General features: G+C 32.9%; 1 long non-coding RNA gene across 1 annotated transcript; it reads left to right on the top strand.

Annotated features, from left to right (window-relative positions):
* Window positions 1-9198: 9198 nt before the first annotated feature.
* On the top strand, window positions 9199-9970 carry LOC116003057. The gene is made up of 2 exons (XR_004094607.1): window positions 9199-9330; window positions 9674-9970. It is a non-coding gene; the product is annotated as an uncharacterized LOC116003057 (long non-coding RNA).
* Window positions 9971-9989: the final 19 nt, after the last annotated feature.

Genomic DNA, 9989 nt, shown 5'->3' with positions numbered 1-9989 from the left:
CCCATGTCCATTTGACATTGCATACACAGCATATGTCAGATGACAATCGAATCATTAAAGCACTAGTGTGCTAGCCTCAATCGGGAGTCACTGTTTTAACGAGGAGTGGTAGGGATCGGGGACCCCCACAGTGACGCGCTTATTCCATAATTTAGTTGTCCCATTGAACCTAGGTGCCAGCTAGGTTGGGTATCCACTACGGAATTTTTATATGCCAAGGGCTTTAGACCCATTCCTCGTATCAATTTCTCAACAACCAAAGGTTACCCTTTAGGTTAGCGGCCGATACGTTGTCCTCTGACCTTATAATCAACAGAGACAACTCCCGTTGTGAGAAATTGTTTAATGGTATTATGTCTACGACTTATAAGTCTAGACTACCATACAACTCCATACTCAACCAATTTTTGGATTGACTAACACAAACCAACAATATTGGAGGTATGAGTTTTCCAACTCGGGAACATTCTCAACACGAATGGCATTACCATTCAACCTCTCGAGACACATGTGTCTTAAGGTTTTCAGCACAGATTCCAATAAGGATCTAGCTATCACGAGAATTTCCACTTTTGACTGACTACCCCGGCTCACATCAATCATGTAGCCATTCATGGATTCAACATCCTTTTGATATCCGATTAACGCACTATACTTTCCAAGTACAGTTTGGATATCGCACGTAGTTCAGTCTAAAATTATAAGTATACCAATGGTATCTCATAATTTTCCATTATTGCCTTCTAGTGCGTAGCATTAGGGTTACTCGTATCACTACAGAGTTTATAAACCGCAAGGCAATATTCGGCCAAATACAACACTTAGATACAATTTCAACTTACCAATAATCGGAGTGTATTCTCATCGAGAAGTACAATCTTTAAGATTTTGGATAGTTAGTATCTAACGTTGTCCAAGCCACTTGATTATCATCCTTTTGCAAGGAATTAATCAACGCAATGAAATTGGCTTCACACGAAACCATCAGGTCCTCTCATGATTTTAATCCTGAAGATTTAAATCAGCCAATTCATATCTTTCACGTCAAATTACCAATTTAACATGATCCTGGTAGACTTGATCATTCGATCGTTTCCACCCACGATGAGTTTATCGTGTATAAACGCATAGCAACGTCACCGTCTATCGTATGCCATACATAGACATTTGTTACTTTGTTTATACTAAACTCGTTGGTTTATCATTGTATGATCAAAACATCACGCGCCAATATTCTAGGCTTATTGTTTTACCATACAAGGATTTTACCAAGCTACCCACTTTCTTTCATAGTGTGGAACCTACGAGGCCCTTAGGTTGTTCCTTGACTATAAAGAAATGGTTATTCCATCCACTTGATGAACTTCCAAACCCCACACCGTGGTTGAGGCAAGTATCATCCTTATGGATTTTTATTCTCACACGAGAGAATACACATTAAAAGTAATCAAGGTACTCGCAAGTAATTTTGAATTACGGGCCTGTCCTTATACTTCAATGAAATTAACCAGTTTTATCTTCCAACCCGATGATCCACCTAGGATCCAAAGGTTTTATAACCCGGAAGAAGAACAACCAGTTCCGAAGTATGATTCTCTAAGACAGAATCTACTTCACCTTACAGCCTCTTTTTGGTACAAAACCAATTTGCACCCTTCGAATCAGCCCACCACTAATCAGGAGATTAATTCTTAGAATTTGTATTGGACTTAACTTGAAGTTAATTCCGTAATGTTCAGAATTATTCCCTGAATAGCCTGACCGGTCACGAGAGGTGACTTTGTCCATTCACGAGAGGTAAACTTGATTTAACTTCTCATGGACAGCCGTAGAAAACACAATTTCTACATCCATTCGAGGCTTTCTTTTTCTAACAAGCCGTGTTAGAAAAAACCTGATCCATTTTCTAGTAAACAAGTTAGACTATGCATATCGCATTCTAACAAGTACGTCAGAAAATCGAATCACATGATTTTTCAATCCTTACCAAATCCGTTCCATTTTCTAGTTAACAAGTTAGATTGTGCTCATCACTTTCTAATATGTAAGTCAGAAAATCTGGATTATAGGATTTTACAAATCATTTCTCACTAGCTACATCTAGCTATGAGTTCGGGTCTTAGGTCCTAAATTGACCTTCACAGAATAACATCTTCATGGAACGATGAAATTCTGTTTCGTTAAGTTCTTACATACGTCCGTCCAAGATGTGGACTTTAGTACTAAGAGCAAAACACATTTGGCAAGCCGCCCCCACATTTCAAGTATCAATAGGATAGCTCAAACCTATCCACACTCGTAAGAACCTTGTCGAGTTACTTTGTAGGGAACCTTCGTTAGAAAGGTTTTGCTTGTCCAAAAGACAATTGCCTCACCCCCACATTCTTGAGGTAGGTCCGAACATATCAATGTATTGATAATCGTGTTCGGTAGCATCGTTCGATTGAGGTGAATCCACATTATACTCTCAAGTATAACACCAACATAGAAATCACCCGAAGGTGTTTCTTGTTTACCACATTGATCGCTTTTAACCGCATTAATTCAACAATTAATTTGGTTTCCAATTTATTCTTATAAAGAATAACCGCATTAATTCAACAATTAATTTGGTTTCCAATTTATTCTTATAAAGAATAACACACCGCAACAACGGTCCTGAAAGCAATAAACATCCTCTTTTCGCAAGGTATAGGCAATACCAAACTGCCCCTCACGACCACGAGAGGTGGAAGGGGTAGCAACCTTTTGCAAGTTGCGATTAAACCCCACGAGAAGTGCTCGAATGACCTCTTCCCGGAAGACTAACACTCTTCCATATGCTTTCGTCTCAAATGATTGTAACAACCATTTCAACGCCCACTAGCTTGAGATTTAATTCCATCTTTAATCCCGTTAAGCACTACGATTCGTGCCTTAACTAATGGATTAATCTTGGTATTAAACAAGCCGTTTTGACGTTTGTGCCGTAGTGCACTATCCTAGTGAATTCAATTAGCCCTTAAAGTGCTAATAATACACTAGTCCGTTAGTGTACGAAACACTATTACGTTGGTACGTTAGTGGTGTATCAAACCCACTTACCCAGTACTAAATACATTTTCCGTTAAGCAATTAAGCTTTAACCAAATGTAAGTAGATACTACAGCGTACCGAACTGGATTGAAAACGAGTGATTAAGCTTTAACCAAATGTAATCGCTTTTTCCGTTAAGCGATTAAGCTTCCCTTTTTTCAACTGGATTGAAAACGAGTGAGTTTAGATTTTCCTACAAGGTCTAATTCTTGATATCCTTTCTAATTCACTAGATCCGGAATGAAATTGAAGTTGGAAATGAGAAATATCTCCTTCTTGTTACCTATTCCATTTACATCCCTAATAAGAGGAATTTTTTTTTCTTTCTTCGTCGTGTATCTTCCTTGTCTCAAAATGTTTATTCCTTCATTTTCAATAAATGCAAAGATTTAATTTTTTTAAAACCAAAAAACAGGACTTCATTAAATTAAGTGTTCAATACAAGATGAAATGGAAAAAAGCCAAATAGAAGAACCAGTTTAAGAACGGGCAGCTCTTGCCAACGCATGAGCGACCTTATTCACTGATCTAGGAATGAACTTGAAAGACACTACTACAAAAGTGTTGTTGAAACTTTCGGCATTCATTAATAATATAGCCTGCGCATCTGAAGTCCGAGAAAGCGCAATTAAGCAAATTGCGCACTGTCTATCTGATCGACAGTCAGAATATACCAAAACATTCGTAAAGCCTCTGTCCTTAACCTATGAGAGAGCATCCTTGACAGCCACAGCTTCCGCTAAATGGGCATCGTTAAGGCACCGAATCAGACCGTTCTCGCTGCAAGAAATTTTCCAGTATTATTGATAAGTGCAAATTCTTAGTACTTTTATGTGCACAATTGATATCAAACTCATACGATTTCATGATAAGTATGCGCTTATTTGATTCCTTTGTGTCATTTAGGTGACTAGTATTGCACCGTGCGATGCACGGGATGAAAATTAAACTTATTATAATTAAATATTGAATTACTAATACACAACTTAAGAAAACATATAATTATTTAATGCAAAATATGAAGTACAAAATGTTTCAAAACAATACTAAATTTACCAAAGTCATAAATATCGGTAGATGTAAACATAAATTGAAATAATTATATATATCAAATTATAAATTTTTAAAAACTACTTGATACACGGCATTTACTGTTGAAGAAGAATACTCATCATTCTTGTACATAACATTTGTCGTTGAAGAAAAGTACTCTCCATTTTGACCTAAAATAAAAATGTAAGACCCTTAGGGTTGATAACTCTAGATAGATCTACATACAGCTGTCCATGTACAAAAACGTGTTTCTTCAAAAGTAATCCAAGATTCGAAAGACTTTAACCTTGGCTCTTATTTATTGTCATTACATAACATAACATTAGATGAAATTGTCTCCTTTGGAACTTAAATGATAACCGAGGATCTGATGAAGTCAATGCCAATCTCGGGATCGAAACTCGAGTACCCAAATTATTTCCTGACATAATTTTTACTTCAATAACACGATCCCCTAATTTACTAATTATAAACCAATCTAATGACATTACACAAACCTAGTGAATGATCAATGTTCCGTAAAATGCATGATTGGAGACCCCAGATTTAAAGCAAGAGAATGATTTGGAATCCCTGAGCATTTTAACCCATTCAAAAACTCTAGGTATGCAATTGGACCAATGTATGAACCAGGATCCGATTGACAAACATAATCAAAACTAAAATACTTCCTACCCTTAGTTGAATTCTAGCTACTCATATACTCATTGATACCATCAAGTACATCCAATGTTGGTGTTAAAATAGCACGACCATTTAAATATTCCAAATCACAAGTACCATAAGAAAACATATATATGGAATATACTATTAACTATTGTTGCAGTTGGATCATCTTCGGATGTAATAAATTATCTTTTGAGATTTCTATATTTGCCAAACCATCATTAGTCGCACCTGTCTCATCATCACCTATAGCAGCAATCCATTTTGGAAAAACATCTATTTCTTCAATGTTTCAAAATTTCTCACTCTTTGTAATCTTGAAGTTTTAGTCAATCTTGACACTGTACAACTATTTCAAAGATGTCTTGTCTTCTTCCCTTGGAAATCACATGTAGTATTTGTCAAAAATTATCACCAAGAACCACTAATTTTTTCCCGAAATATCATACTTGAACCAAATAAAAAATGCACCCAGTGACCATTATTTTAAAATTACCTAAATTATATTAAGTTTAAAAGAATGAAAATACTATTATAAATAGAATTATACAATTTAATTATATTATGTCAATGATATTTTTATGATGTTAGACGATATCAAAGATTTGTTGACAATAAATTGACTATATGTCTCGATTATACAAGTGTTTATGATGTAAACTGTTACATCATATTTGATTCATGTTATGGACGCACATAAGCATCAACAATTCATATTGACACCGTATCATCAACAGTAAGTCTTAAACTATATACTATTTTATATAACTTAATAACTTTATTTGAAGTGTTTAATATTAGAATTTTAATATATATATATATATATATTTATTTATTTATTTATTTATTTATTTATTTATTTATTTATAAATGTAGAAATCATTGGTTATTGATCGTGATTTGCATATCCTCAAAAACGGTGTATGTATTTGATCCCATATATATATATATATATATATATATATATATATATATATATATATATATATATATATTTATTTATTTATTTATTTATTTATTTATTTATTTATTTATTTATAAATGTAGAAATCATTGGTTATTGATCGTGATTTGCATATCCTCAAAAACGGTGTATGTATTTGATCCTTTGAAATGTGAGCGCACCCTTGAAGTCAAACTTAATGTGAATATGTAAGTAAAAACTTTATTATTAATATATGTATATCAAATGTTATTATGTTATTTGTAAATTGATATACGTGTTTATTATATTATTAATATAGGGTATTTCGATCCGTTCCAACAAATGGACGAGGTCTTAGAAGTATAACTTGGAAGGGATATGGATGCAAGGTATAAAGTTAAAATTAAAGTTTTAGTATATATGATACTAACCTTAGTGTTTTTTTTAAATGTTTTTAATATGCTATTAACATGAACTAATATATATCTATATTTTGTAGTGTCCACAACAACCCAGAGGTGTTGAATGTGGATACTATACAATGCTATACTTGTATGATACCGTTACCAAGTATTCAATGGTTGATCGTTTAGATACGGTAAGTAATTTAAACAGAGCTATATATATATATATATATATGTGTGTGTGTGTGTGTGTGTGTGTGTGTGTGTGTGTGTGTGTGTGTGTGTGTGTAGTTAAATTATAATTTATAAATTAATATGTTGACTAATTTGATTGATTAATTTGTTTTGTGGGCATTGGAAGAAACCACCTACTTTATGAACGAAGTAGATAGTTAAATTATAATTTATAAATTAATAAGTTGACTAATTTGATTGATTAATTTGTTTTGTGGACATTGGAAGAAACCACCTACTTTATGAACGAAGTAGAAGAAGTTCAAGAGTTGTGAGCAAAATATTTTCTAGAAGAGTGTGTTTAAACTTTATTTCGTTTAAACATTATTATCTCTATTGTTATTAATTGATATAAGTATATTGTGACGCATGTTGTGTTTATTATTAATTGTGAAGTATATTGTGATGATGTTTGTGTTGGTTTGAAATTAGTTATTCGTTTTTGTTTGAAAATTGTTATTTGTGTTGGTTAATTTGAAATTAGTCATTTGTGTTGGTTTGAAAATATCATTGGGAATACATAGATATAGGTTTAGTTTGTTGTTATTAGTTTTATAAATTTTGATGTTGATTTGGTGGATTTAGAAAATTATGTACAGCTGCGCATGTTTTGAATACAAAAAATTGGGTATTTGTAATTTTAATCATGGTTGAAAAAATCGCTAGGCGCTCCTCGGACGCTCGGGGAGCGCCTAGCACCTAGGACGCCAAGGCAGGGATTAATCGGCACCTAGGCGCTAATGTAATTTTTTTATTTGTTTTTTAAAAAAAATTTGTGTAAGTATTTTCAATTTTTTAAAGACTAATAATTATAAATTATATAATACTTTAATAGTTAATACTAAAATATTAAATATTAACCTAAAAAATATCTAGAGTTTGTACAATTTAGGGTTATTTTGCTCAAAACGATGTTGTTATGAGTGAAATAACCCATTAAAAAGGAAGAACAATAGTTAATTGGCCGACTAAGCGGCCTAGTCGGTGTCTAGGAGGTCTAGTCAGCGCTTAGCAGGCCTAGGTGGTGCTTAGGCGGCCTAGGCGGAGCTTAGGCGGCTTAGGCGGTCACCTAGTCGGCTAGCCGCTTAGCCCACCATTTAAGGTGATACGCTAGGCGGTCGACCAACGCTTATCGCCTAGGCGGGGATTAATCGGCGCATAGGCGGGATTTTCGCAACACTAATTTTAATTAAAATATTTTTAAAAAAATTTCGCGGCACCCGCACAAAACTAATTAAAAAAAAAAAAAGAAGAAAAAGCTTTATGCAGCACCGGTAGCCTAGCGGGTGCCGCGGAAAGTCAATAATATAATAATATATTAATACTTTCCGCGACACCTACTCCGCTATAGGTGCCGCGGAAAGTATTTAATTAAAAAAAAAAAGAAAATTATATGCTTTCCGCGGCACTCGTAACGGGTGCCGCGGAAAACCTGCCCTTTCAGCGTGGTGTAGCGAAAACATAGGCTACACATGTAGTCGTGTAGCGAAAACACTTTTACAGGTGTAGCGTATGACTTTTTTTGTACAAGTGAATTAATTAATTTTAAATATATATATATATATTAAATGTAAAATAATACTTCCTCTGTCGCATTTTACCTGTCCTATTTACTATTCATTGGTCAAACCAACTCTTTCTTCTTTACTTATTTTCTTTAGTAATTTTTTATTATTTTTAAATTTAATTTTTTTTTGTGTTTAATAGTACTTTTAATGTAGTTTCTAAATATATAAATTTTAAATATTAATGCTAAACTTAATATTATGAAAAATTAGATTAAAAATTACTTCAGTCAAGCCTTGTTAAACGAACCAGACAACCATTTTGGGACGGAGGTAATAATCTTTATCCTATTTAAAATAACAAACTTTTACAAAATATTTATATGTTAAAGCCCAAGTTATAAATTTTGATAAAGAAATAGTCAGACCTAATATTTAAATCTAGCTCATTGCAATAATATGTACTATTACAATATTAAAATTCAGCTCAATATAAACTATGACCCAAAATTGGTGCAAATTATTGTGTAGACCATAACAAATGTACATTTTTAATATACTAAAAGTACGTTCTTCGTTCACTGAATGTACATTATATAAAATAAAGTACCTTCATTATTCAAATAATGTAAATTTTTTGAATATAGTGCACATTTCTAATATATTAAAAGTACATTATATATATACTGAATGTACATTATTTGATAGCATTGTCTACACAGTTGTACATTATTTCTAATATAATGCAAATTGGAAACGTAAATAGAGTTTGAGATGCATGCTAAAAAACAAAAAGTAGAGTTTGAGATTCATCCAAATAAAAGGAAACAGCGTGCACGTCACATCTAATACGTGTTATTTTTCTTGAATCACTCTCTCCGTACTTGATTTAACTTATTAACTAAACAAATCGCCTATGCAAAAAGGGGTGTTTGACAAACAGCTAATAGCTGATAATTGATAACTTATTGAATTTGCTGATAGTTAATAGTTGATTGTGCTAACTGGTTTGACCAGTTAATTGTATTAGCTGGTTATAGAAAAGTATTTGATAAATTAGCTGTTTAATTTTAGCTGATTATATGTAAAATGACCTATAAGGGCATTGTGTTAATTTTTTAATTATTTAAGTACTTTTACAATTTAATAATAATAATAATATTATTATTATTATTATTATTATTATTATTATTAAATTAGTTGAAAGTTGAAACCTGCCACCCGAACTTGTTATTATTATTATTATTATTATTATATTATATTATATTAGTATTGACCATTTGACCCAAACCCACAGTCCACAACCCATTTGAAAACCCAATCCCTACTCATTTTCTTCTACCCAATCTCTAAATCAGATGCGAAGAGGAGAACGAAGAAGTGCAGTGGAGAAAGAGGCGAGAATCAGAGGAGCAAGAGGCCGTGGGCAAGAAAAAATTACAGTGAAGATAAAGATGAAGATGAGTCGGTTAGTCGTTTCTATTGTTGATGTCTTTTTTTTTTTTTTTGTGAATTAAAAAATATTGTTTGTTTGTTTGTTGTGTATTCTGAGTTTTGAGGATGAAGATGACTTCTGTGATGAGTTAATAGTCATTTTCATTAATTTTTATTTACTTTTAATTTGTGAATTTTCTTGTGTTGATATGTTCCATGGCTGCCTGGGAGAGGGGATCGGAGGAGAAGAGGAGGGGATGAATGTTTTCCATTGTTTTTTTCCCTTTTATTTTTAATTTGTGAATATGCCTGGGTTTTGGGATGAAGATCAAATTGGTTTGTTTTGCAAAAGATTAAGGATAGTTTTGGCATTGTAGAGGAAATGGAATAAGCTGGAGTAAAAACGCTACTGGGAGCAGCGTGTTGAAAATTAGCTTATTGGCCATATCAGCTATCCCAACAAGCTCTTTTACCAAACACTAATTTTGGCTTATTGACCAAGTCAATCAGCCAAAATTGGTCAAACCAGCTAGAAATTGGCTAATAAGCTGGTAACCAAACACCCCCAAAATCTTCACCTTCTACGACGACAAATTTTACTATGGACCACGGTCCATATAGTGATGTGGTTCATAAAATAAGTATTATTTTAATTATATATTTTTTTAATTTAATAATAAATTTTTTAATTTC

The sequence above is a fragment of the Ipomoea triloba genome, chromosome 13 (genome assembly GCF_003576645.1).
Source record: "Ipomoea triloba cultivar NCNSP0323 chromosome 13, ASM357664v1".
In the NCBI taxonomy this organism is placed as follows: Eukaryota; Viridiplantae; Streptophyta; class Magnoliopsida; order Solanales; family Convolvulaceae; genus Ipomoea; species Ipomoea triloba.
The sequence above is the reverse complement of the archived record's forward strand: the minus strand, read 5'-3'. Positions and strand labels throughout refer to the sequence as shown.